This window comes from Nuphar pumila, chromosome 1, assembly GCF_984573655.1.
Source record: "Nuphar pumila chromosome 1, dmNupPumi1.hap1.1, whole genome shotgun sequence".
NCBI classification, from domain to species: Eukaryota; Viridiplantae; Streptophyta; class Magnoliopsida; order Nymphaeales; family Nymphaeaceae; genus Nuphar; species Nuphar pumila.
The window spans coordinates 110,287,121-110,314,127 of NC_143249.1; positions in this window are offsets into that span (position 1 = coordinate 110,287,121).

Consider the following 27,007-nt stretch of genomic DNA (forward strand, 5'->3'; position numbering starts at 1 on the left):
CTTTTGCAAAAAGAGATTCAATCTTCAAATTCGTTCTATTTGACCAACCAAAAGGATGAAGGATAAATCCTCGATATGGCCAGAAAAGAAGATTCAATGTTATTGAAAAGCCGTAGATGATCGATATTGATCACAGTCAATGGCGCATCTTTAAGGTTTATTCTTGTGAAGACAAGGCAGTGGAAATATCCTGAGCGCTAGAAAAGAGAGCGTTTACCCAAGCCCCGTTTCCTCAAAATCACCTAAGCTGCAATTAAATATCCGCAAAAGGGAGCTCTCACCTGTCGTCAAGATGAAGGCGAATTAGGCGAGTAGACCCCTGGGGCCAAAGAAGATTCGAAACATCTCCAAGATGACGGAGTTTGTGACGGGTCCTTCCAGGGAAAGTCCAAAGCACTGTCGAGATGAAGGCAGATGCGATGAACCTCTCGACAATCCCTAAAAGATATTTAATTTCAGCTATCATCCAAAGATCTCCAAACCCATCGTCCAAGAAGGATCGAAACATCTCCAAGATGAAGGAGTTTGTGACGTACCCTTCCAAAAGAGAGCAAGAGAGGAAAAAGAAAGAGAGAAAAAAAAAGTCAGAACATCTCTAAAATGAAGGAGAATGTAGCCGAAGCCCAAGAAAGCGAAAAGAGTGCAGAAAGATTATCAAGAGAGAAGCTCTCAGGATATCAAGCTGCCAAGTTTATCAAGAATTCTCTTCAAATTTGTGAAATTCTATTATCAATACTCTTTCATCAATTGCTTTCATAATATCAAATTCTCTTTCTTGTTCATATCAAGGAAATTGATAACTTCCTTGAAGAAGGTCAATTGCGAGCAATTTGGGTTTCAAATCTCGATTCTACGAAGTGAACCCTGTTTGGAGGTAATGCTTTGGGTAGAAAAGAAAGAATATCTTTGTAGCCATGTGCAACATTTTCAAAAACTTGGAATCAACAACAAAATTCTCAATATTTTGACAATATTTTCTAGCTATCCTGACGTGAAGTGAGAGCTTGATATCCGTCTTTGATACATCCAGACACCAATTTTAAATCCCTCTTAAGGACTTGATTCCTTCCCTTCTTTGAGAGCATGAACTCTCAGATTTGCACACTTCCCTGTGTCCCCACTGTCCCACCATAGACAGTCCCATTTCGGTTCGAGGTCAAACCACCAATCATTTCCCGCAAAAGGCAATTTCAAAAGCTGATTTTAGTCTCAACAATGAGACGCCCAAGATCAATCCCTTTTCAAGCTTTAGGGACCCCATTTTCCTTCCTTTTGCAAAAAACCCTGTCGGATTTACTGTGCAAAATCCAAAGGTTCCATCATGGTCTCTTCCTTCGAGGATTCCATTCATTTTCCGCCCGATCAGGATAAGGGTACAAACCTGAGCCTCCTTTGATGAGGTATTCCATTTTACACCCAATCAGGATAAGGGTATAAACCTGAGCCTCAATCAAAGAGGTATTTCATTTTCCGCCCGATCAGGATAAGGGTACAAACCTGAGCCTCCTTTGAAGAGGTATTTCATCTTCCGCCCAATCAGGTTAAGGGTACAAACCTGAGTCTCATTTCGATGAGATATTCCATTCCCCAATCAGGTCAAGGGTCAAAACCTGAGCTTCGTTCCATGCGAGGTATTTCTGTCCCATCCAGGTTAAGGGCAAAAACCTGAACTTCGCTCTCATAGAGCAAATCTTTCCTCTTTATTCTTCGCTTCATATCTACCATCTTCCTCGGGCTAATTTCTTCACACCCAGTCAGATCCTTCTAACTGGGGCATTTTTTTATGTATAGCCCAAATTTGGTGTGTTTTTCTTTGCCACTAAGCTCGGCCATGAGCCGGCTTAGTAGCAAAGAGGGGCATCTGTAAACACCCCAAATTTTCACTCACCTCCCCGACATTTTCACCAAACATCATCATTCAGCCTTTGAAATTGCCGGAGGGCAAAATGGTCATTTTCTGAGTTCGAACCTTGTAAAAGTCCAAATTTCATCTGGAACTCTCAAAGTCTCCCTATTTTAGCTCAGATGTTCAAAATTTTATTCCTGACAGGAGACAGGCATCTCCAAGTCTTGGTTCAAGATTATATTGCATAAGACATGTCATTGTATAGCATTGCATGAGCATTTCATATCACTGCACTGCACAGCATGTCATTTCGAGGTCCAGAACTCTCGATTTCAAAATTTTCAATCCAGATTAGAATTTCAACTCTTTTCAAAATTGATTTCAAAACCCTGGGTCTTCAAAATTATCAGTTCTTCCCATTTTACCCCCAGGGCTCTGAATTTTAAAATATTTCCTCAGGAAAATGATCTGGATAGTTTTAATATGGAATTCAGCCACCTTATCTCAGATTTTGCCCTTTTGACAATTTCAAATATCTTCCTTTTACAAAATTGCCCTACAGGGGCCAACTCTTTCCAAAAATTTCTGTTTTACCAATTAGTCCAAATTTTTATGAAAATTCCAAAAAGAGGTTGTTGTCTTGTTCTTATTTCAATAAAGAAGCAATGTGGGACCCACACTGAGGTGGTGTCACATAGACTTTTCTTTTGAAAAACCTGAACTTTGAAAAACCCAAAAAAATAGGAACCTTGTCCCCTAGATTGGTGCCACTTGTCCTTTCTCTCTCCTCCCATTTACCTGCCATGTGTCAGCATAGGGTTCACCTAGAAGTGCCACATGTCACCTTCTCTCTTCTGCCATCCTTTGACACATGTCAGCGTGGGGCCACCTTAAGATGCCGCCACATGTCATTAGTCATCCTCTTTATTTTATGCCACGTGTCAATGTCTACCATCTTCACCCTGTGCCAAGTGTCATTCCAAGGTCACCATGAGATGCCACGTGTCATGTGTTGTCCTGTTCAGAAAAAGTAGAACTTGTCTCCCCTGAGGTGGCACCATTTGAATTATGTCTCCTGCAGGTGACACATGTCACTCTCTCCTTTCCTCAGGAAAAGCAAGCGACACGTGTCAATCTCTGCTCCTTTCAGAAAAAGCAGAGGACACATGTCTCCCTCCTATTTTTCTCAGAAAAGTAGATGACACATGTCATCTCCAGCTTCCTTTAGAAAAAGTAGAAGACACATGTCACTCCCTGCTTTTCTCAGAAAAAGCAAGTGACACATGTCACCCTCTGCTCTTCTCAGAAAAAGCAAGGGACACGTGTCTCTCTCTGCTTTCTTCAGAAAAAGCAAGTGACACATGTCACTTTCTGCCTCCTTCAGAGAAAGCTAGAATTCAAATGTTCAAACTCCAGTCTGAGGTGGCGCAAATCCTGAACTTCACCTTTTCTATTTTGTGTGAGATGGTGCCACGTGTCCCTTTTCCTCCCTCTTGCCACATGTCATTGTAGGAGCCACCGTGAGGTGGTGCCACATGGCAGTCTCTCCTTTCCTCTAGAAAAAGCAGAAATTTAAATTTCAAACTCTCTCAGAGGTGGCACCATCTGAATCCTCTGCCTTTCCTTCTGACACATGTCAATGAAGATGCTCTGAGATGGCGCCACATGTCAGTCTCTCCTTTCATCAGAAAAAGTAGAATTCAAACCCCTCTGAGGTGGCGTCTTCTGCTTCCTCTGCTCCTACCTTCTGACACATGGCAATGTGGATGCTCTGAGATGGCGCCACATGGAAGTCTCTCCTCCTTCCAGAATAAAGCAGAATTTGAATTTCAAACTCCAAGACAACACCCTCTGAGATGGCTCCACATGGAGGGCTCAGATTAAGCTTCTTTGAATTTCAAAATTTTCCAAAAATCTCTATAAATACAAGGCCCCATGCCCAGCCTAGGGGAGCTTCTTTTGGATTTAGCATTTTCACTCTGAGAGCCCTGTTTGAGAATTGAACTTCAGAATTCCATTTTCATTCTTTCTTGGTTTCCTCTGGATTCACGCCTCTCTGGAGCCCATTATCAAGGTAGCCACTCATTTTGGGAGTTCCAAAACCGCTGGAGAACACAAGGTAAGCTTTCATTCCTATTGATTTCACTATGATAATTCTTTTGGTTTGATTCGTGTTGTCGTTTGAAAAAAGAGCTCATCCGAGGGATGGATTGAGCTATTCTCATAAAACGACATATATAAAAATACATAATTATACTTCCTTGATGATTTTAACATGCATGTAGTTAGCTAGATTTAATTTGCATTTTATTTCATTCATTTAGTACATTTCATGAATTAATTAGGATTAATTTAGCATTTATTTCAATTCTGCTTATTTTCAGTAGGTCCCTGTTTTTGTCAGTCAGTCCATACATCATTTCATGCATTTATGTTTTATTAAAAATCCCAAAAAAATCACGGAATTTGCCCTTAGGTGTCCCTCAAATTTTTCCAAAAATTCGGAGGTATTTGAATTTGTTTACTGTGGTAAACATTCAGAATGGCAAGTCGGGTTTTTTTACCCGAGATGCGTTTTGAAAATCATTTGCCAACTTGTAAAATCGAGATATCCCTCATGGGAGATCCGATTTTCGATCCGAAAGATGTTTTGAACTAGGGAGGATGTCTAGTTTTTAATATGAGTTTTTTCAGATTTTTGTGATTTTTTGTTTATGTCTGACAAAAATCCGAGAGTTCGGGACACGTGTTAGAGCCTAATTTGGGCCTCTGAGATCTTGGATCGACTTAGGGCTATGGTTTCTCTTTGTGTGTTGCTCCAAATCCGAAACTGTAAAAAGTGAAAGTGGTTTCCGAGATGTCCTCTGTTTGAATCTAAAAGCCTGTAATTTTTAGAACAGTGTTGACCCCTGCTTAGGATTTTTCTTGTCAGCCCTCTATTTTTCTACATTTGTCTGTTCTGTTAGTTTAGGCAGAAATAGTTATATTTTTATTTATGCTTACGTTGATCAAATGCCAAAGTCATAAACATGAAAGTTGTTCATGTAGGTGTCGTGCATAAATCTCATTAATTTCATAAATTTCCATGCCCGTTTTATATTTTTTGGGCATTTTACATCAGACTAGGGTGATTTTTACCTCTGTCAGAACTAAATCCCTGTTATTGAACTTACCATGGCTCAAATCCCGAGGCTGTAAAAACCAAAAATGTTCCATTTCGGGTCTTATAGCAGTCTGCAAAATATCAGAAGTTTCCATGGTGTAAATCTTGCATTATCATATTAGACATTGCATTTGGTTCGGATCCATAGGCAAAATCCACCATTTTAGGACTTTCCTTGAATTTTAGCATTTAAATCATATCATTTCGTGATTCTTAGCATTCTAGGTTGTTTATCAGAGTGTTTAGATGCTTCATACCGAATTTGGTGCAATTTGGAATCCATTTGAGGTTCGGATCATCCATAATACCAAAACAGGGTCCCGCAGGACCCGGATCCAAGTGAAAAACAAGCGAAATTCGCTATTTTGGCTAAATTTCAAAATGTCAAATTCTGATTTTACAGTCATAATGTGTCTAGCAGCATGTCATCATATCTCTTACTGCATTTCATCATCATTTGATTCAATTTGAATTTCAAAATTTCAAAATCTCAATTTTACCAAGTTTTCCTTCAAAAAACCCTGATTTTAAAGATGTAACTTTAATTTTAGGGGTATTTTGGTTATTTTAACCTCAATTCCGAATTTGAAATTGTTTTTCACTGAATTTCTAGCATTTTCATCATTTCAAAATATCAAGGAAGCATGAGAATAGGGTTTATATCCAATTAAATCCAATAATTTCATAATATTATTGGAAAATCTTGGAAAAACCCACATATTTGAGCTAACTTTATTCCAAGTTTGGCAGGGACATTCAAAAGAAGGAGCTGAAGTCTGCAAATTTCTTTTATTTCCTTTATTTAGTGATGTAATAATGTAAATTTTGGAATAAGAGAGTTAATTTCCTGCTTAGACTAGGATTCATATCATATAGTTTGAATTTATGCAATATCCTGGTTATATGATTCATGCATTTTATTTCAAAAGCACTATGGATGTTCACAAATGGCACGTGCACCAACTCTTAGGGAGTTGATGAACTCGGTGGAATCCATATTTACGGCCCTAGTCGGAATATGGACGAGACCCAGATCCATCATCTTTCTACTAGTCACATTGAGCCTACACTCTTAGGCTATCTTAAAAATGCACATCATATTTCCAATGTTTTCAAAATCTTGTGCATTAAATCAATTAAACTCGGAACAAGTTTTCCTAAGAAGTGCTTCCCTTTTCAAAAAGTCCATCTTTTCTCAAGAATCACTTCCATTTTCCCAAGATTTTCAACTATTTCTGAATTTTCCACATCTTTATAAGCTTTCTCATGTTTTCAAAAACCCCTTTTTTATCTGAGTTTCCTGAGAAATTGACCTTTTTCCTGATAGATTCTTTCCAACTCCAAATGTTTTTCTAAGCATACATCATGTTTTCCAACTGGCATTTTCCAAAATCTCATAGCACATGCCTGAATTCTCTGTGCATTTAGGATAGAACATAACTTCGATAATTTAACCAAGTCAATCATAGTTTTGGTCCTTGGTTCGATTACCCCTGTTAAAGGCGGCAGGAACGGTCGAACCTCGTACCGACAGGTCGAGCCCCATCCCATGGATTTTCCCGCAATTTTCAAAAACGGAGGCGAGTATTTCAAAACAATTTCCAAAATCCGGTCAAAGTTTGAGGCGCGAAAGCGTTTCTCTCTTTTTCTCTTCCGCAAGGAAGGGAAGACGGGGGAAAAATTTCGCGACGAAAACAGGTTTGGCGACCGTGATGGGACCTGTCCTTGTCTGACCTAAATTATGCTTGACTTAGTTTAATTATCAAAATTATGTTCACAAAATGTCAGCTCTTTTACTTTCAATATCATGTGAGCCTAGGAGCCTAGATTCTGACCTAGCTGACATTGATTGCATGTAGCGTAGGCATGGTTTGGTAGGACTAGATTGAGGAGAAATTTTCATGCTCACATAGACTTAGGTCTAAATACAACTCTCCTCAATTTAGGATCTGAATGCTAACAATGTGTGCTTCTTCAAAGTTTTCAAAATCTATCTCTCTAGGACTTAGAGCCTTCTATTTCTTGCATGTGATCATTTTTTTCAAAACTCCCTTACCTGTCTTTACCCGGTCTTCACGTTGCTGGGCTCTCTTCCAGAACCATAGTTCGGAACAGAGCCTCACAACTGGGCCAACTATTTGGGTTAACACCCCCCTACTACGTACTGCGGGCCACAGTCCGAAGTATATCGGTAGGCGCTCAAGGATGTTGGAAAACCTTACCTTAGAACCGGAGTGAAAATTCTATGCCACGTACCTCGGATCTCGATTCGGGTATATCGGCATAACTGGATTGGACAAAGATGATCTGAACTTAGAGTTAGGATTAAGGTCCTACAGCTGTTTTCAAAATAATGCATCTAGAGTCAGCTTTTTAGGGAGTGCTGAATGTGCATAAATGTTTATGCAGGATGTGAGTTTGTATGCTACTTTTATTTCTCTCATATTTTTTTTAAAAATATCTTTCCAAATATCCATATTCTCATATTTTCCTTTATTTTCTAAAACCTTGGATGGTTTTTCCCAAATATCCCTTTTCTTCCAAAACTCCAGGTGATTTTTCATTCTCCCTTTCTACTGGATCTCGAATTTCCAGCTGCATTTTTATCCTGCCTGCAATTTTTCAAAATCATATGTTTTCTCTCATTGGATTTTCGATCCTGTTGTTTACTTGCAAAATTCTTCACCGCATTTTCCTCGTGCATACCTTGATTATTGTGGTGGAAATTGTTTACCCAGTTGCCTTCTTCTTACTTTAAATCTGTTTCCGGATTATTTTTCCAAGAGGTATCTCTTTCCTTCAAAATGGTATTTTCCTCGTGGTTGACGACCTCGCCTAGGTAACAAGGCACATTTTCCGTTGTTCATTTCTCTTACAAAGAATGACAACATAATTGTCGTGACTCCAACGACGACTCCATCCCTAGTAATGGGATATTCTTCCAATTGTCCACCATATAATTTTCTTCCCAATCCAAAATTTTCCTCAGAGTCTAATCAAGACTTTATCCTGCAGAGAGCCTTGGCAACATTTGATGGTTCAGACAAGGTCAGGGAAGAAGACCGCACCAATTCAGCGTATCAGTTACTCATCAACATCAGAAGGAGAGATGAATTCGCCAAGGTCAGACAAAGACCAAGAGCAGCCAGAAGATGATGGTATCGACCCTCAGATGTACGCAATGTTTCAGAAGATGATGAAGAGGATGATGAGTGAGCAGGCTGGCACCAGCTCAGACAAAAATCCATTCAGTCAGAGAATTAGAGATCGTATGGCCAAGAGGTCAACCAAGTCCTCTGAGGAGAATGTTCAAGATACTTCAGACGAAGATGATACCGATGAAGAATATGAGGTGCCTCCGGCATTTCATAAATGTGGCCAAAGGAGGAGTCACAAATCAAAAAGTCAGGTCGCAGAAGAGCCCCTGCAAGCACAATTCAGAGAAATGGCCAGAGTGGTCAAGGATCTGCAAGCCCGCGACAAGGGCAAGAAAGTCTTCACCAGCGAGGACTTCTACGACGGTTTAGAAGGAGATGATGATCTGGAGAATCTTCCCCGAAAATTCATCAAGTTCGATGGTTCTGGCGACCCAAAAGCCCATCTCGCCATGTTCTTCGCTGAATGCTCTAGGTTCAAGAGAGACAACAGAGCATTGTTCTTATGCTTTCCCCGCAGCCTGGAAGGAGTCGCAACCAAATGGTACGCGGAACATGTCAATCCTATAGAACTGAAAGAGTTCGACAAAGTCGTGAATTTGTTCGTTGAACGATTCTTGTTCAATACTGAAGCGCTCCCAACATTGAGTCATCTCTGCAACCTAAGGCAGAATGAAAATGAAAAGGCAAGGGACTTCATTCGCAGATGGAGAGAGACCTGCAACAAAATGAGGGATCCTATATCAGAAAGACATGCTTTATCATTGATCCTCAATAATTTTTTGCAACCTCTGAGAGGATTAATTTCTACCTCACCATCCAAATCTTTCGTTGAACTCATTGAACGAGCAGAATGGCTCGAGTTGAGTGTGGAGAATGGAGTCTATGAAGGCTTCACATTTTCCAAGAATAACTCTCAAGGTGAACAAAAGAAGAAGGCTCACTTCACTTTTGCGGCCAAATCTTTCAATAATAGCAAAGGCAACAAGAATGATCATAGTTTGGAGAGAATCAAAAAGCAAAAGGGGAAGGACATCAACAGTGATAAACCTCTCCAATCCAGCCCTCAACATCAAAAGAAAGATCAGGAAAAATCAAAGCGCAAGGACTGGAGAACTGATCGAGAATTCACCCCTCTGGATCAGACACTCGAGAGTATCCTCGAGTATATGCTTGAGAAAGACATTGTCCGGTTGCCTAAAGCTGCTGATCCTCCAGCAATTATGTGCAAGTTTCATCGAGCAGTAGGGCATGATACAGAAAACTGCTTCGTCCTTAAGAACATTGTTCAAGACTGCATTGACAAGAAGCTCCTCGTTGAAGATGAAAAGGAAGACTAGTCATCCTGACAAAGATTTTTTCTACAATCATTCAAGAAGATGACAATGCCAACAATTTCCCATTTCCCATCTTGCTTTTTCAAAAGAATAATGTAATCCCATTCTCTTTCCTTGATTTTAAAGCATCAATAAAGTCATCGAATTTTTCAATAGCTTGGTGTCGTCTTATTTACTTCCTCTTCCTTTTCATAATGTCTCTCTTGTGAAGAATATCTTGAGGACATCTATCAGTCAAGAAGCTTGTCGCCTTATTCATCAATTATCCTTCTTTTATTCAAAATTTTCTCCCTAGTTACACTGGGGCATTTTTTTGGAAAATTTATCTTTACCTCAAAACATCCTGTATGCAGGCAGGATAAACCATTCTCTCATTTTGCATATATATGCTCTCATTTGCATTCATTTGCACTTCATTTGCATTTCATGTGCATGTGCATTGCATTTGCATTGACTATGCACCCAATTCCATTTCCCCTTCAGGTTAAGGGATAAACCTGAATCATTTTCCATAATTCTTCAATTTCGACCCTCGGGTCATCCAATTCTTCAATTTCGACCTCCGGGTCACCCAATTCCCAATTTTAAAATCACCAAAAATCTCAATTTCGATCGCCAGGTCATCCAATTTTCAGTCCCCGTTCAGGATAAGGGGATAATCCTGAAACCATTCATAGAAGCGATTCAACTCTCTATAATGGTCCTTGTTCTTCATTGAACTGATAGTGTTCCAAACGAACTGATAGTCGTTCTTCATTGAACTGATAGTGTTCCTAACGAACTGATAGTCGTTCTTCACTGAACTGATAGTGTTCCAAGCGAACTGATAGTCGTTCCAAGCGAACTGATAGTCCTTCTAAACGAACTGATAGTCGTTCTTCACTGAACTGATAGTGTTCCAAGCGAACTGATAGTCGTTCCAAGCGAACTGATAGTTGTTCCAAACGAACTGATAGTCGTTCTTCATTGAACTGATAGTGTTCCAAACGAACTGATAGTCGTTCTTCATTGAACTGATAGTGTTCCAAGTGAACTGATAGTCGTTCTTCATCGAACTGATAGTGTTCCAAGTGAACTGATAGTTGTTCTTCATCGAACTGATAGTGTTCCAACCAAACTGATAGTGTTCCAAGTGAACTGATAGTCGTTCTTCATTGAACTGATAGTGTTCAAGTGAACTGATAGTCGTTCTTCATTGAACTGATAGTGTTCCAAGTGAATTGATATTGTTCCAAGTGAACTGATAGTCGTTCTTCATTGAACTGATAGTGTTCCAAGTGAACTGATAGTCGTTCTTCATTGAACTGATATTGTTTCAAGTGAACTGATAGTCGTTCTTCATCGAACTGATAGTGTTCCAAGTGAACTGATAGTCGTTCTTCATCGAACTGATAGTGTTCCCAGTGAACTGATAGTCGTTCTTCATCGAACTGATAGTGTTCCAAGTGAACTGATAGTCGTTCTTCATCGAACTGATAGTGTTCAAGTGAACTGATAGTCGTTCTTCATCGAACTGATAGTGTTCCAAGTGAACTGATAGTCGTTCTTCATTGAACTGATAGTATTCCAAGCGAACTGATAGTCATTCTTCATCGAACTGATAGTGTTCCAAGTGAACTGATAGTCATTCTTTATCGAACTGATAGTGTTCCAAGTGAACTGATAGTCGTTCCTCATCGAATTGATAGTGTTCCAAGTGAACTGATAGTCGTTCTTAATTGAATTGATATTATTCCCACTGATGGTTGTTCTTAATCGAACTGATATTGTTCCCAGCAAACCGATGGGCGTTCTTAATTGAACTGATATTGTTTCCAGCGAACCGATGGTCGTTCTTAATTGAACTGATATTGTTCCCAGTGAACTGATAGTCACCTCCTTTGAGGAAAAGAGAGGAGAATTTTCGTCACGGATGCGTTAAGTTGGACCTTATGTGCTCTCTTTCATCAAGGATTTTAAGAAAATTTTGTCAATTTGTCAATCAATTGTTGATTTCAAAATTTTATTGCATAAATCTTTACCTCAGTTTACCTTCAGCATTACTTTCAAAAGAGTGAAGCTTTTGCAAAAAGAGATTCAATCTTCAAATTCGTTCTATTTGACCAACCAAAAGGATGAAGGATAAATCCTCGATATGGCCAGAAAAGAAGATTCAATGTTATTGAAAAGCCGTAGATGATCGATATTGATCACAGTCAATGGCGCATCTTTAAGGTTTATTCTTGTGAAGACAAGGCAGTGGAAATATCCTGAGCGCTAGAAAAGAGAGCGTTTACCCAAGCCCCGTTTCCTCAAAATCACCTAAGCTGCAATTAAATATCCGCAAAAGGGAGCTCTCACCTGTCGTCAAGATGAAGGCGAATTAGGCGAGTAGACCCCTGGGGCCAAAGAAGATTCGAAACATCTCCAAGATGACGGAGTTTGTGACGGGTCCTTCCAGGGAAAGTCCAAAGCACTGTCGAGATGAAGGCAGATGCGATGAACCTCTCGACAATCCCTAAAAGATATTTAATTTCAGCTATCATCCAAAGATCTCCAAACCCATCGTCCAAGAAGGATCGAAACATCTCCAAGATGAAGGAGTTTGTGACGTACCCTTCCAAAAGAGAGCAAGAGAGGAAAAAGAAAGAGAGAAAAAAAAAGTCAGAACATCTCTAAAATGAAGGAGAATGTAGCCGAAGCCCAAGAAAGCGAAAAGAGTGCAGAAAGATTATCAAGAGAGAAGCTCTCAGGATATCAAGCTGCCAAGTTTATCAAGAATTCTCTTCAAATTTGTGAAATTCTATTATCAATACTCTTTCATCAATTGCTTTCATAATATCAAATTCTCTTTCTTGTTCATATCAAGGAAATTGATAACTTCCTTGAAGAAGGTCAATTGCGAGCAATTTGGGTTTCAAATCTCGATTCTACGAAGTGAACCCTGTTTGGAGGTAATGCTTTGGGTAGAAAAGAAAGAATATCTTTGTAGCCATGTGCAACATTTTCAAAAACTTGGAATCAACAACAAAATTCTCAATATTTTGACAATATTTTCTAGCTATCCTGACGTGAAGTGAGAGCTTGATATCCGTCTTTGATACATCCAGACACCAATTTTAAATCCCTCTTAAGGACTTGATTCCTTCCCTTCTTTGAGAGCATGAACTCTCAGATTTGCACACTTCCCTGTGTCCCCACTGTCCCACCATAGACAGTCCCATTTCGGTTCGAGGTCAAACCACCAATCATTTCCCGCAAAAGGCAATTTCAAAAGCTGATTTTAGTCTCAACAATGAGACGCCCAAGATCAATCCCTTTTCAAGCTTTAGGGACCCCATTTTCCTTCCTTTTGCAAAAAACCCTGTCGGATTTACTGTGCAAAATCCAAAGGTTCCATCATGGTCTCTTCCTTCGAGGATTCCATTCATTTTCCGCCCGATCAGGATAAGGGTACAAACCTGAGCCTCCTTTGATGAGGTATTCCATTTTACACCCAATCAGGATAAGGGTATAAACCTGAGCCTCAATCAAAGAGGTATTTCATTTTCCGCCCGATCAGGATAAGGGTACAAACCTGAGCCTCCTTTGAAGAGGTATTTCATCTTCCGCCCAATCAGGTTAAGGGTACAAACCTGAGTCTCATTTCGATGAGATATTCCATTCCCCAATCAGGTCAAGGGTCAAAACCTGAGCTTCGTTCCATGCGAGGTATTTCTGTCCCATCCAGGTTAAGGGCAAAAACCTGAACTTCGCTCTCATAGAGCAAATCTTTCCTCTTTATTCTTCGCTTCATATCTACCATCTTCCTCGGGCTAATTTCTTCACACCCAGTCAGATCCTTCTAACTGGGGCATTTTTTTATGTATAGCCCAAATTTGGTGTGTTTTTCTTTGCCACTAAGCTCGGCCATGAGCCGGCTTAGTAGCAAAGAGGGGCATCTGTAAACACCCCAAATTTTCACTCACCTCCCCGACATTTTCACCAAACATCATCATTCAGCCTTTGAAATTGCCGGAGGGCAAAATGGTCATTTTCTGAGTTCGAACCTTGTAAAAGTCCAAATTTCATCTGGAACTCTCAAAGTCTCCCTATTTTAGCTCAGATGTTCAAAATTTTATTCCTGACAGGAGACAGGCATCTCCAAGTCTTGGTTCAAGATTATATTGCATAAGACATGTCATTGTATAGCATTGCATGAGCATTTCATATCACTGCACTGCACAGCATGTCATTTCGAGGTCCAGAACTCTCGATTTCAAAATTTTCAATCCAGATTAGAATTTCAACTCTTTTCAAAATTGATTTCAAAACCCTGGGTCTTCAAAATTATCAGTTCTTCCCATTTTACCCCCAGGGCTCTGAATTTTAAAATATTTCCTCAGGAAAATGATCTGGATAGTTTTAATATGGAATTCAGCCACCTTATCTCAGATTTTGCCCTTTTGACAATTTCAAATATCTTCCTTTTACAAAATTGCCCTACAGGGGCCAACTCTTTCCAAAAATTTCTGTTTTACCAATTAGTCCAAATTTTTATGAAAATTCCAAAAAGAGGTTGTTGTCTTGTTCTTATTTCAATAAAGAAGCAATGTGGGACCCACACTGAGGTGGTGTCACATAGACTTTTCTTTTGAAAAACCTGAACTTTGAAAAACCCAAAAAAATAGGAACCTTGTCCCCTAGATTGGTGCCACTTGTCCTTTCTCTCTCCTCCCATTTACCTGCCATGTGTCAGCATAGGGTTCACCTAGAAGTGCCACATGTCACCTTCTCTCTTCTGCCATCCTTTGACACATGTCAGCGTGGGGCCACCTTAAGATGCCGCCACATGTCATTAGTCATCCTCTTTATTTTATGCCACGTGTCAATGTCTACCATCTTCACCCTGTGCCAAGTGTCATTCCAAGGTCACCATGAGATGCCACGTGTCATGTGTTGTCCTGTTCAGAAAAAGTAGAACTTGTCTCCCCTGAGGTGGCACCATTTGAATTATGTCTCCTGCAGGTGACACATGTCACTCTCTCCTTTCCTCAGGAAAAGCAAGCGACACGTGTCAATCTCTGCTCCTTTCAGAAAAAGCAGAGGACACATGTCTCCCTCCTATTTTTCTCAGAAAAGTAGATGACACATGTCATCTCCAGCTTCCTTTAGAAAAAGTAGATGACACATGTCACTCCCTGCTTTTCTCAGAAAAAGCAAGTGACACATGTCACCCTCTGCTCTTCTCAGAAAAAGCAAGGGACACGTGTCTCTCTCTGCTTTCTTTAGAAAAAGCAAGTGACACATGTCACTTTCTGCCTCCTTCAGAGAAAGCTAGAATTCAAATGTTCAAACTCCAGTCTGAGGTGGCGCAAATCCTGAAGTTCACCTTTTCTATTTTGTGTGAGATGGTGCCACGTGTCCCTTTTCCTCCCTCTTGCCACATGTCATTGTAGGAGCCACCCTGAGGTGGTGCCACATGACAGTCTCTCCTTTCCTCTAGAAAAAGCAGAAATTTAAATTTCAAACTCTCTCAGAGGTGGCACCATCTGAATCCTCTGCCTTTCCTTCTGACACATGTCAATGAAGATGCTCTGAGATGGCGCCACATGTCAGTCTCTCCTTTCATCAGAAAAAGTAGAATTCAAACCCCTCTGAGGTGGCGTCTTCTGCTTCCTCTGCTCCTACCTTCTGACACATGGCAATGTGGATGCTCTGAGATGGCGCCACATGGAAGTCTCTCCTCCTTCCAGAATAAAGCAGAATTTGAATTTCAAACTCCAAGACAACACCCTCTGAGATGGCTCCACATGGAGGGATCAGATTAAGCTTCTTTGAATTTCAAAATTTTCCAAAAATCTCTATAAATACAAGGCCCCATGCCCAGCCTAGGGGAGCTTCTTTTGGATTTAGCATTTTCACTCTGAGAGCCCTGTTTGAGAATTGAACTTCAGAATTCCATTTTCATTCTTTCTTGGTTTCCTCTGGATTCACGCCTCTCTGGAGCCCATTATCAAGGTAGCCACTCATTTTGGGAGTTCCAAAACCGCTGGAGAACACAAGGTAAGCTTCCATTCCTATTGATTTCACTATGATAATTCTTTTGGTTTGATTCGTGTTGTCGTTTGAAGAAAGAGCTCATCCGAGGGATGGATTGAGCTATTCTCATAAAACGACATATATAAAAATACATAATTATACTTCCTTGATGATTTTAACATGCATGTAGTTAGCTAGATTTAATTTGCATTTTATTTCATTCATTTAGTACATTTCATGAATTAATTAGGATTAATTTAGCATTTATTTCAATTCTGCTTATTTTCAGTAGGTCCCTGTTTTTGTCAGTCAGTCCATACGTCATTTCATGCATTTATATTTTATTAAAAATCCCAAAAAAATCATGGAATTCGCCCTTAGGTTTCCCTATAATTTTGCCAAAAATTCGGAGGCATTTGAATTTGTTTACTATGGTAAACATTCAAAATGGCAAGTCGGGTTTTTTACCCGAGATGCATTTTGAAAATCATTTGCCAACTTGTAAAATCGAGATGTCCCTCATGGGAGATCCGATTTTCGATCCAAAAGATGTTTTAAACTAAGGAGGATGTCTAGTTTTTAATATGATTTTTTTTAGATTTTTCGGATATTTTTTTATGTCTGACAAAAATCCGAGAGTTCGGGACACGTGTCAGAGCCTAATTTGGGCCTCTGAGATCTTGGATCGACTTAGGGCCATGGTTTCTCTTTGTGTGTGGCTCCAAATCCAAAACTGTAAAAAGTGAAAGTGGTGTCCGAGATGTCCTCTGTTTGAATCTAAAAGCCTGTAATTTTTAGAACAGTGTTGACCACTGTTTAGGATTTTTCTTGTCAGCCCCCTATTTTTCTACATTTGTCTGTTCTGTTAGTTTAGGCAGAAATAGTTATATTTTTATTTATGCTTACGTTGATCAAATGCCAAAGTCATAAACATGAAAGTTGTTCATGTAGGTGTCGTGCATAACTCTGATTAATTTCATAAATTTCCATGCCCGTTTTATATTTTTTGGGCATTTTACATCAGACTAGGGTGATTTTTACCTCTGTCAGAACTAAATCCCTGTTATTGAACTTACCATGGCTCAAATCCCGAGGCTGTAAAAACCAAAAATGTTCCATTTCGGGTCTTATAGCAGTCTGCAAAATATCAGAAGTTTCCATGGTGTAAATCTTGCATTATCATATTAGACATTGCATTTGGTTCGGATCCATAGGCAAAATCCACCATTTTAGGACTTTCCTTGAATTTTAGCATTTAAATCATATCATTTCGTGATTCTTAGCATTCTAGGTTGTTTATCAGAGTGTTTAGATGCTTCATACCGAATTTGGTGCAATTTGGAATCCATTTGAGGTTCGGATCATCCATAATACCAAAACAGGGTCCCGCAGGACCCGGATCCAAGTGAAAAACAAGCGAAATTCGCTATTTTGGCTAAATTTCAAAATGTCAAATTCTGATTTTACAGTCATAATGTGTCTAGCAGCATGTCATCATATCTCTTACTGCATTTCATCATCATTTGATTCAATTTGAATTTCAAAATTTCAAAATCTCAATTTTACCAAGTTTTCCTTCAAAAAACCCTGATTTTAAAGATGTAACTTTAATTTTAGGGGTATTTTGGTCATTTTAACCTCAATTCCGAATTTGAAATTGTTTTTCACTGAATTTCTAGCATTTTCATCATTTCAAAATATCAAGGAAGCATGAGAATAGGGTTTATATCCAATTAAATCCAATAATTTCATAATATTATTGGAAAATCTTGGAAAAACCCACATATTTGAGCTAACTTTATTCCAAGTTTGGCAGGGACATTCAAAAGAAGGAGCTGAAGTCTGCAAATTTCTTTTATTTCCTTTATTTAGTGATGTAATAATGTAAATTTTGGAATAAGAGAGTTAATTTCCTGCTTAGACTAGGATTCATATCATATAGTTTGAATTTATGCAATATCCTGCTTATATGATTCATGCATTTTATTTCAAAAGCACTATGGATGTTCACAAATGGCACGTGCACCAACTCTTAGGGAGTTGATGAACTCGGTGGAATCCATATTTACGGCCCTAGTCGGAATATGGACGAGACCCAGATCCATCATCTTTCTACTAGTCACATTGAGCCTACACTCTTAGGCTATCTTAAAAATGCACATCATATTTCCAATGTTTTCAAAATCTTGTGCATTAAATCAATTAAACTCGGAACAAGTTTTCCTAAGAAGTGCTTCCCTTTTCAAAAAGTCCATCTTTTCTCAAGAATCACTTCCATTTTCCCAAGATTTTCAACTATTTCTGAATTTTCCACATCTTTATAAGCTTTCTCATGTTTTCAAAAACCCCTTTTTTATCTGAGTTTCCTGAGAAATTGACCTTTTTCCTGATAGATTCTTTCCAACTCCAAATGTTTTTCTAAGCATACATCATGTTTTCCAACTGGCATTTTCTAAAATCTCATAGCACATGCCTGAATTCTCTGTGCATTTAGGATAGAACATAACTTCGATAATTTAACCAAGTCAAGCATAGTTTTGGTCCTTGGTTCGATTACCCCTGTTAAAGGCGGCAGGAACGGTCGAACCTCGTACCGACAGGTCGAGCCCCATCCCATGGATTTTCCCGCAATTTTCAAAAACGGAGGCGAGTATTTCAAAACAATTTCCAAAATCCGGTCAAAGTTTGAGGCGCGAAAGCGTTTCTCTCTTTTTCTATTCCGCAAGGAAGGGAAGACGGGGGAAAAATTTTGCGACGAAAACAGGTTTGGAGACCGTGATGGGACCTGTCCTTGTCTGACCTAAATTATGCTTGACTTAGTTTAATTATCAAAATTATGTTCACAAAATGTCAGCTCTTTTACTTTCAATATCATGTGAGCCTAGGAGCCTAGATTCTGACCTAGCTGACATTGATTGCATGTAGCGTAGGCATGGTTTGGTAGGACTAGATTGAGGAGAAATTTTCATGCTCACATAGACTTAGGTCTAAATACAACTCTCCTCAATTTAGGATCTGAATGCTAACAATGTGTGCTTCTTCAAAGTTTTCAAAATCTATCTCTCTAGGACTTAGAGCCTTCTATTTCTTGCATGTGATCATTTTTTTCAAAACTCCCTTACCTATCTTTACCCGGTCTTCACGTTGCTGGGCTCTCTTCCAGAACCATAGTTCGGAACAGAGCCTCACAACTGGGCCAACTATTTGGGTTAACACCCCCCTACTACGTACCGCGGGCCACAGTCCGAAGTATATCGGTAGGCGCTCAAGGATGTTGGAAAACCTTACCTTAGAACCGGAGTGAAAATTCTATGCCACGTACCTCGGATCTCGATTCGGGTATATCGGCATAACTGGATTGGACAAAGATGATCTGAACTTAGAGTTAGGATTAAGGTCCTACAGCTGTTTTCAAAATAATGCATCTAGAGTCAGCTTTTTAGGGAGTGCTGAATGTGCATAAATGTTTATGCAGGATGTGAGTTTGTATGCTACTTTTATTTCTCTCATATTTTTTTTAAAAATATCTTTCCAAATATCCATATTCTCATATTTTCCTTTATTTTCTAAAACCTTGGATGGTTTTTCCCAAATATCCCTTTTCTTCCAAAACTCCAGGTGATTTTTCATTCTCCCTTTCTACTGGATCTCGAATTTCCAGCTGCATTTTTATCCTGCCTGCAATTTTTCAAAATCATATGTTTTCTCTCATTGGATTTTCGATCCTGTTGTTTACTTGCAAAATTCTTCACCGCATTTTCCTCGTGCATACCTTGATTATTGTGGTGGAAATTGTTTACCCAGTTGCCTTCTTCTTACTTTAAATCTGTTTCCGGATTATTTTTCCAAGAGGTATCTCTTTCCTTCAAAATGGTATTTTCCTCGTGGTTGACGACCTCGCCTAGGTAACAAGGCACATTTTCCGTTGTTCATTTCTCTTACAAAGAATGACAACATAATTGTCGTGACTCCAACGACGACTCCATCCCTAGTAATGGGATATTCTTCCAATTGTCCACCATATAATTTTCTTCCCAATCCAAAATTTTCCTCAGAGTCTAATCAAGACTTTATCCTGCAGAGAGCCTTCGCAACATTTGATGGTTCAGACAAGGTCAGGGAAGAAGACCGCACCAATTCAGCGTATCAGTTACTCATCAACATCAGAAGGAGAGATGAATTCGCCAAGGTCAGACAAAGACCAAGAGCAGCCAGAAGATGATGGTATCGACCCTCAGATGTACGCAATGTTTCAGAAGATGATGAAGAGGATGATGAGTGAGCAGGCTGGCACCAGCTCAGACAAAAATCCATTCAGTCAGAGAATTAGAGATCGTATGGCCAAGAGGTCAACCAAGTCCTCTGAGGAGAATGTTCAAGATACTTCAGACGAAGATGATACCGATGAAGAATATGAGGTGCCTCCGGCATTTCATAAATGTGGCCAAAGGAGGAGTCACAAATCAAAAAGTCAGGTCGCAGAAGAGCCCCTGCAAGCACAATTCAGAGAAATGGCCAGAGTGGTCAAGGATCTGCAAGCCCGCGACAAGGGCAAGAAAGTCTTCACCAGCGAGGACTTCTACGACGGTTTAGAAGGAGATGATGATCTGGAGAATCTTCCCCGAAAATTCATCAAGTTCGATGGTTCTGGCGACCCAAAAGCCCATCTCGCCATGTTCTTCGCTGAATGCTCTAGGTTCAAGAGAGACAACAGAGCATTGTTCTTATGCTTTCCCCGCAGCCTGGAAGGAGTCGCAACCAAATGGTACGCGGAACATGTCAATCCTATAGAACTGAAAGAGTTCGACAAAGTCGTGAATTTGTTCGTTGAACGATTCTTGTTCAATACTGAAGCGCTCCCAACATTGAGTCATCTCTGCAACCTAAGGCAGAATGAAAATGAAAAGGCAAGGGACTTCATTCGCAGATGGAGAGAGACCTGCAACAAAATGAGGGATCCTATATCAGAAAGACATGCTTTATCATTGATCCTCAATAATTTTTTGCAACCTCTGAGAGGATTAATTTCTACCTCACCATCCAAATCTTTCGTTGAACTCATTGAACGAGCAGAATGGCTCGAGTTGAGTGTGGAGAATGGAGTCTATGAAGGCTTCACATTTTCCAAGAATAACTCTCAAGGTGAACAAAAGAAGAAGGCTCACTTCACTTTTGCGGCCAAATCTTTCAATAATAGCAAAGGCAACAAGAATGATCATAGTTTGGAGAGAATCAAAAAGCAAAAGGGGAAGGACATCAACAGTGATAAACCTCTCCAATCCAGCCCTCAACATCAAAAGAAAGATCAGGAAAAATCAAAGCGCAAGGACTGGAGAACTGATCGAGAATTCACCCCTCTGGATCAGACACTCGAGAGTATCCTCGAGTATATGCTTGAGAAAGACATTGTCCGGTTGCCTAAAGCTGCTGATCCTCCAGCAATTATGTGCAAGTTTCATCGAGCAGTAGGGCATGATACAGAAAACTGCTTCGTCCTTAAGAACATTGTTCAAGACTGCATTGACAAGAAGCTCCTCGTTGAAGATGAAAAGGAAGACTAGTCATCCTGACAAAGATTTTTTCTACAATCATTCAAGAAGATGACAATGCCAACAATTTCCCATTTCCCATCTTGCTTTTTCAAAAGAATAATGTAATCCCATTCTCTTTCCTTGATTTTAAAGCATCAATAAAGTCATCGAATTTTTCAATAGCTTGGTGTCGTCTTATTTACTTCCTCTTCCTTTTCATAATGTCTCTCTTGTGAAGAATATCTTGAGGACATCTATCAGTCAAGAAGCTTGTCGCCTTATTCATCAATTATCCTTCTTTTATTCAAAATTTTCTCCCTAGTTACACTGGGGCATTTTTTTGGAAAATTTATCTTTACCTCAAAACATCCTGTATGCAGGCAGGATAAACCATTCTCTCATTTTGCATATATATGCACTCATTTGCATTCATTTGCACTTCATTTGCATTTCATGTGCATGTGCATTGCATTTGCATTGACTATGCACCCAATTCCATTTCCCCTTCAGGTTAAGGGATAAACCTGAATCATTTTCCATAATTCTTCAATTTCGACCCTCGGGTCATCCAATTCTTCAATTTCGACCTCCGGGTCACCCAATTCCCAATTTTAAAATCACCAAAAATCTCAATTTCGATCGCCAGGTCATCCAATTTTCAGTCCCCGTTCAGGATAAGGGGATAATCCTGAAACCATTCATAGAAGCGATTCAACTCTCTATAATGGTCCTTGTTCTTCATTGAACTGATAGTGTTCCAAACGAACTGATAGTCGTTCTTCATTGAACTGATAGTGTTCCTAACGAACTGATAGTCGTTCTTCACTGAACTGATAGTGTTCCAAGCGAACTGATAGTCGTTCCAAGCGAACTGATAGTCCTTCTAAACGAACTGATAGTCGTTCTTCACTGAACTGATAGTGTTCCAAGCGAACTGATAGTCGTTCCAAGCGAACTGATAGTTGTTCCAAACGAACTGATAGTCGTTCTTCATTGAACTGATAGTGTTCCAAACGAACTGATAGTGGTTCTTCATTGAACTGATAGTGTTCCAAGTGAACTGATAGTCGTTCTTCATCGAACTGATAGTGTTCCAAGTGAACTGATAGTTGTTCTTCATCGAACTGATAGTGTTCCAACCAAACTGATAGTGTTCCAAGTGAACTGATAGTCGTTCTTCATTGAACTGATAGTGTTCAAGTGAACTGATAGTCGTTCTTCATTGAACTGATAGTGTTCCAAGTGAATTGATATTGTTCCAAGTGAACTGATAGTCGTTCTTCATTGAACTGATAGTGTTCCAAGTGAACTGATAGTCGTTCTTCATTGAACTGATATTGTTTCAAGTGAACTGATAGTCGTTCTTCATCGAACTGATAGTGTTCCAAGTGAACTGATAGTCGTTCTTCATCGAACTGATAGTGTTCCCAGTGAACTGATAGTCGTTCTTCATCGAACTGATAGTGTTCCAAGTGAACTGATAGTCGTTCTTCATCGAACTGATAGTGTTCAAGTGAACTGATAGTCGTTCTTCATCGAACTGATAGTGTTCCAAGTGAACTGATAGTCGTTCTTCATTGAACTGATAGTATTCCAAGCGAACTGATAGTCATTCTTCATCGAACTGATAGTGTTCCAAGTGAACTGATAGTCATTCTTTATCGAACTGATAGTGTTCCAAGTGAACTGATAGTCGTTCCTCATCGAATTGATAGTGTTCCAAGTGAACTGATAGTCGTTCTTAATTGAACTGATATTATTCCCACTGATGGTTGTTCTTAATCGAACTGATATTGTTCCCAGCAAACCGATGGGCGTTCTTAATTGAACTGATATTGTTTCCAGCGAACCGATGGTCGTTCTTAATTGAACTGATATTGTTCCCAGTAAACTGATAGTCACCTCCTTTGAGGAAAAGAGAGGAGAATTTTCGTCACGGATGCGTTAAGTTGGACCTTATGTGCTCTCTTTCATCAAGGATTTTAAGAAAATTTTGTCAATTTGTCAATCAATTGTTGATTTCAAAATTTTATTGCATAAATCTTTACCTCAGTTTACCTTCAGCATTACTTTCAAAAGAGTGAAGCTTTTGCAAAAAGAGATTCAATCTTCAAATTCGTTCTATTTGACCAACCAAAAGGATGAAGGATAAATCCTCGATATGGACAGAAAAGAAGATTCAATGTTATTGAAAAGCCGTAGATGATCGATATTGATCACAGTCAATGGCGCATCTTTAAGATTTATTCTTGTGAAGACAAGGCAGTGGAAATATCCTGAGCGCTAGAAAAGAGAGCGTTTACCCAAGCCCCGTTTCCTCAAAATCACCTAAGCTGCAATTAAATATCCGCAAAAGGGAGCTCTCACCTGTCGTCAAGATGAAGGCGAATTAGGCGAGTAGACCCCTGGGGCCAAAGAAGATTCGAAACATCTCCAAGATGACGGAGTTTGTGACGGGTCCTTCCAGTGAAAGTCCAAAGCACTGTCGAGATGAAGGCAGATGCGATGAACCTCTCGACAATCTCTAAAAGATATTTAATTTCAGCTATCATCCAAAGATCTCCAAACCCATCGTCCAAGAAGGATCGAAACATCTCCAAGATGAAGGAGTTTGTGACGTACCCTTCCAAAAGAGAGCAAGAGAGGAAAAAGAAAGAGAGAAAAAAAAAGTCAGAACATCTCTAAAATGAAGGAGAATGTAGCCGAAGCCCAAGAAAGCCAAAAGAGTGCAGAAAGATTATCAAGAGAGAAGCTCTCAGGATATCAAGCTGCCAAGTTTATCAAGAATTCTCTTCAAATTTGTGAAATTCTATTATCAATACTCTTTCATCAATTGCTTTCATAATATCAAATTCTCTTTCTTGTTCATATCAAGGAAATTGATAACTTCCTTGAAGAAGGTCAATTGCGAGCAATTTGGGTTTCAAATCTCGATTCTACGAAGTGAACCCTGTTTGGAGGTAATGCTTTGGGTAGAAAAGAAAGAATATCTTTGTAGCCATGTGCAACATTTTCAAAAACTTGGAATCAACAACAAAATTCTCAATATTTTGACAATATTTTCTAGCTATCCTGACGTGAAGTGAGAGCTTGATATCCGTCTTTGATACATCCAGACACCAATTTTAAATCCCTCTTAAGGACTTGATTCCTTCCCTTCTTTGAGAGCATGAACTCTCAGATTTGCACACTTCCCTGTGTCCCCACTGTCCCACCATAGACAGTCTCATTTTGGTTCGAGGTCAAACCACCAATCATTTCCCGCAAAAGGCAATTTCAAAAGCTGATTTTAGTCTCAACAATGAGATGCCCAAGATCAATCCCTTTTCAAGCTTTAGGGACCCCATTTTCCTTCCTTTTGCAAAAAACCCTGTCGGATTTACTGTGCAAAATCCAAAGGTTCCATCATGGACTCTTCCTTCGAGGATTCCATTCATTTTCCGCCCGATCAGGATAAGGGTACAAACCTGAGCCTCCTTTGATGAGGTATTCCATTTTACACCCAATCAGGATAAGGGTATAAACCTGAGCCTCAATCAAAGAGGTATTTCATTTTCCGCCCGATCAGGATAAGGGTACAAACCTGAGCCTCCTTTGAAGAGGTATTTCATCTTCCGCCCAATCAGGTTAAGGGTACAAACCTGAGTCTCATTTCGATGAGATATTCCATTCCCCAATCAGGTCAAGGGTCAAAACCTGAGCTTCGTTCCATGCGAGGTATTTCTGTCCCATCCAGGTTAAGGGCAAAAACCTGAACTTCGCTCTCATAGAGCAAATCTTTCCTCTTTATTCTTCGCTTCATATCTACCATCTTCCTCGGGCTAATTTCTTCACACCCAGTCAGATCCTTCTAACTGGGGCATTTTTTTATGTATAGCCCAAATTTGGTGTGTTTTTCTTTGCCACTAAGCTCGGCCATGAGCCGGCTTAGTAGCAAAGAGGGGCATCTGTAAACACCCCAAATTTTCACTCACCTCCCCGACATTTTCAACAAACATCATCATTCAGCCTTTGAAATTGCCGGAGGGCAAAATGGTCATTTTCTGAGTTCGAACCTTGTAAAAGTCCAAATTTCATCTGGAACTCTCAAAGTCTCCCTATTTTAGCTCAGATGTTCAAAATTTTATTCCTGACAGGAGACAGGCATCTCCAAGTCTTGGTTCAAGATTATATTGCATAAGACATGTCATTGTATAGCATTGCATGAGCATTTCATATCACTGCACTGCACAGCATGTCATTTCGAGGTCCAGAACTCTCGATTTCAAAATTTTCAATCCAGATTAGAATTTCAACTCTTTTCAAAATTGATTTCAAAACCCTGGGTCTTCAAAATTATCAGTTCTTCCCATTTTACCCCCAGGGCTCTGAATTTTAAAATATTTCCTCAGGAAAATGATCTGGATAGTTTTAATATGGATTTCAGCCACCTTATCTCAGATTTTGCCCTTTTGACAATTTCAAATATCTTCCTTTTACAAAATTGCCCTACAGGGGCCAACTCTTTCCAAAAATTTCTGTTTTACCAATTAGTCCAAATTTTTATGAAAATTCCAAAAAGAGGTTGTTGTCTTGTTCTTATTTCAATAAAGAAGCAATGTGGGACCCACACTGAGGTGGTGTCACATAGACTTTTCTTTTGAAAAACCTGAACTTTGAAAAACCCAAAAAAATAGGAACCTTGTCCCCTAGATTGGTGCCACTTGTCCTTTCTCTCTCCTCCCATTTACCTGCCATGTGTCAGCATAGGGTTCACCTAGAAGTGCCACATGTCACCTTCTCTCTTCTGCCATCCTTTGACACGTGTCAGCGTGGGGCCACCTTAAGATGCCGCCACATGTCATTAGTCATCCTCTTTATTTTATGCCACGTGTCAATGTCTACCATCTTCACCCTGTGCCAAGTGTCATTCCAAGGTCACCATGAGATGCCATGTGTCATGTGTTGTCCTGTTCAGAAAAAGTAGAACTTGTCTCCCCTGAGGTGGCACCATTTGAATTATGTCTCCTGCAGGTGACACATGTCACTCTCTCCTTTCCTCAGGAAAAGCAAGCGACACGTGTCAATCTCTGCTCCATTCAGAAAAAGCAGAGGACACATGTCTCCCTCCTATTTTTCTCAGAAAAGTAGATGACACATGTCATCTCCAGCTTCCTTTAGAAAAAGTAGAAGACACATGTCACTCCCTGCTTTTCTCAGAAAAAGCAAGTGACACATGTCACCCTCTGCTCTTCTCAGAAAAAGCAAGGGACACGTGTCTCTCTCTGCTTTCTTCAGAAAAAGCAAGTGACACATGTCACTTTCTGCCTCCTTCAGAGAAAGCTAGAATTCAAATGTTCAAACTCCAGTCTGAGGTGGCGCAAATCCTGAAGTTCACCTTTTCTATTTTGTGTGAGATGGTGCCACGTGTCCCTTTTCCTCCCTCTTGCCACATGTCATTGTAGGAGCCACCCTGAGGTGGTGCCACATGGCAGTCTCTCCTTTCCTCTAGAAAAAGCAGAAATTTAAATTTCAAACTCTCTCAGAGGTGGCACCATCTGAATCCTCTGCCTTTCCTTCTGACACATGTCAATGAAGATGCTCTGAGATGGCGCCACATGTCAGTCTCTCCTTTCATCAGAAAAAGTAGAATTCAAACCCCTCTGAGGTGGCGTCTTCTGCTTCCTCTGCTCCTACCTTCTGACACATGGCAATGTGGATGCTCTGAGATGGCGCCACATGGAAGTCTCTCCTCCTTCCAGAATAAAGCAGAATTTGAATTTCAAACTCCAAGACAACACCCTCTGAGATGGCTCCACATGGAGGGCTCAGATTAAGCTTCTTTGAATTTCAAAATTTTCCAAAAATCTCTATAAATACAAGGCCCCATGCCCAGCCTAGGGGAGCTTCTTTTGGATTTAGCATTTTCACTCTGAGAGCCCTGTTTGAGAATTGAACTTCAGAATTCCATTTTCATTCTTTTTTGGTTTCCTCTG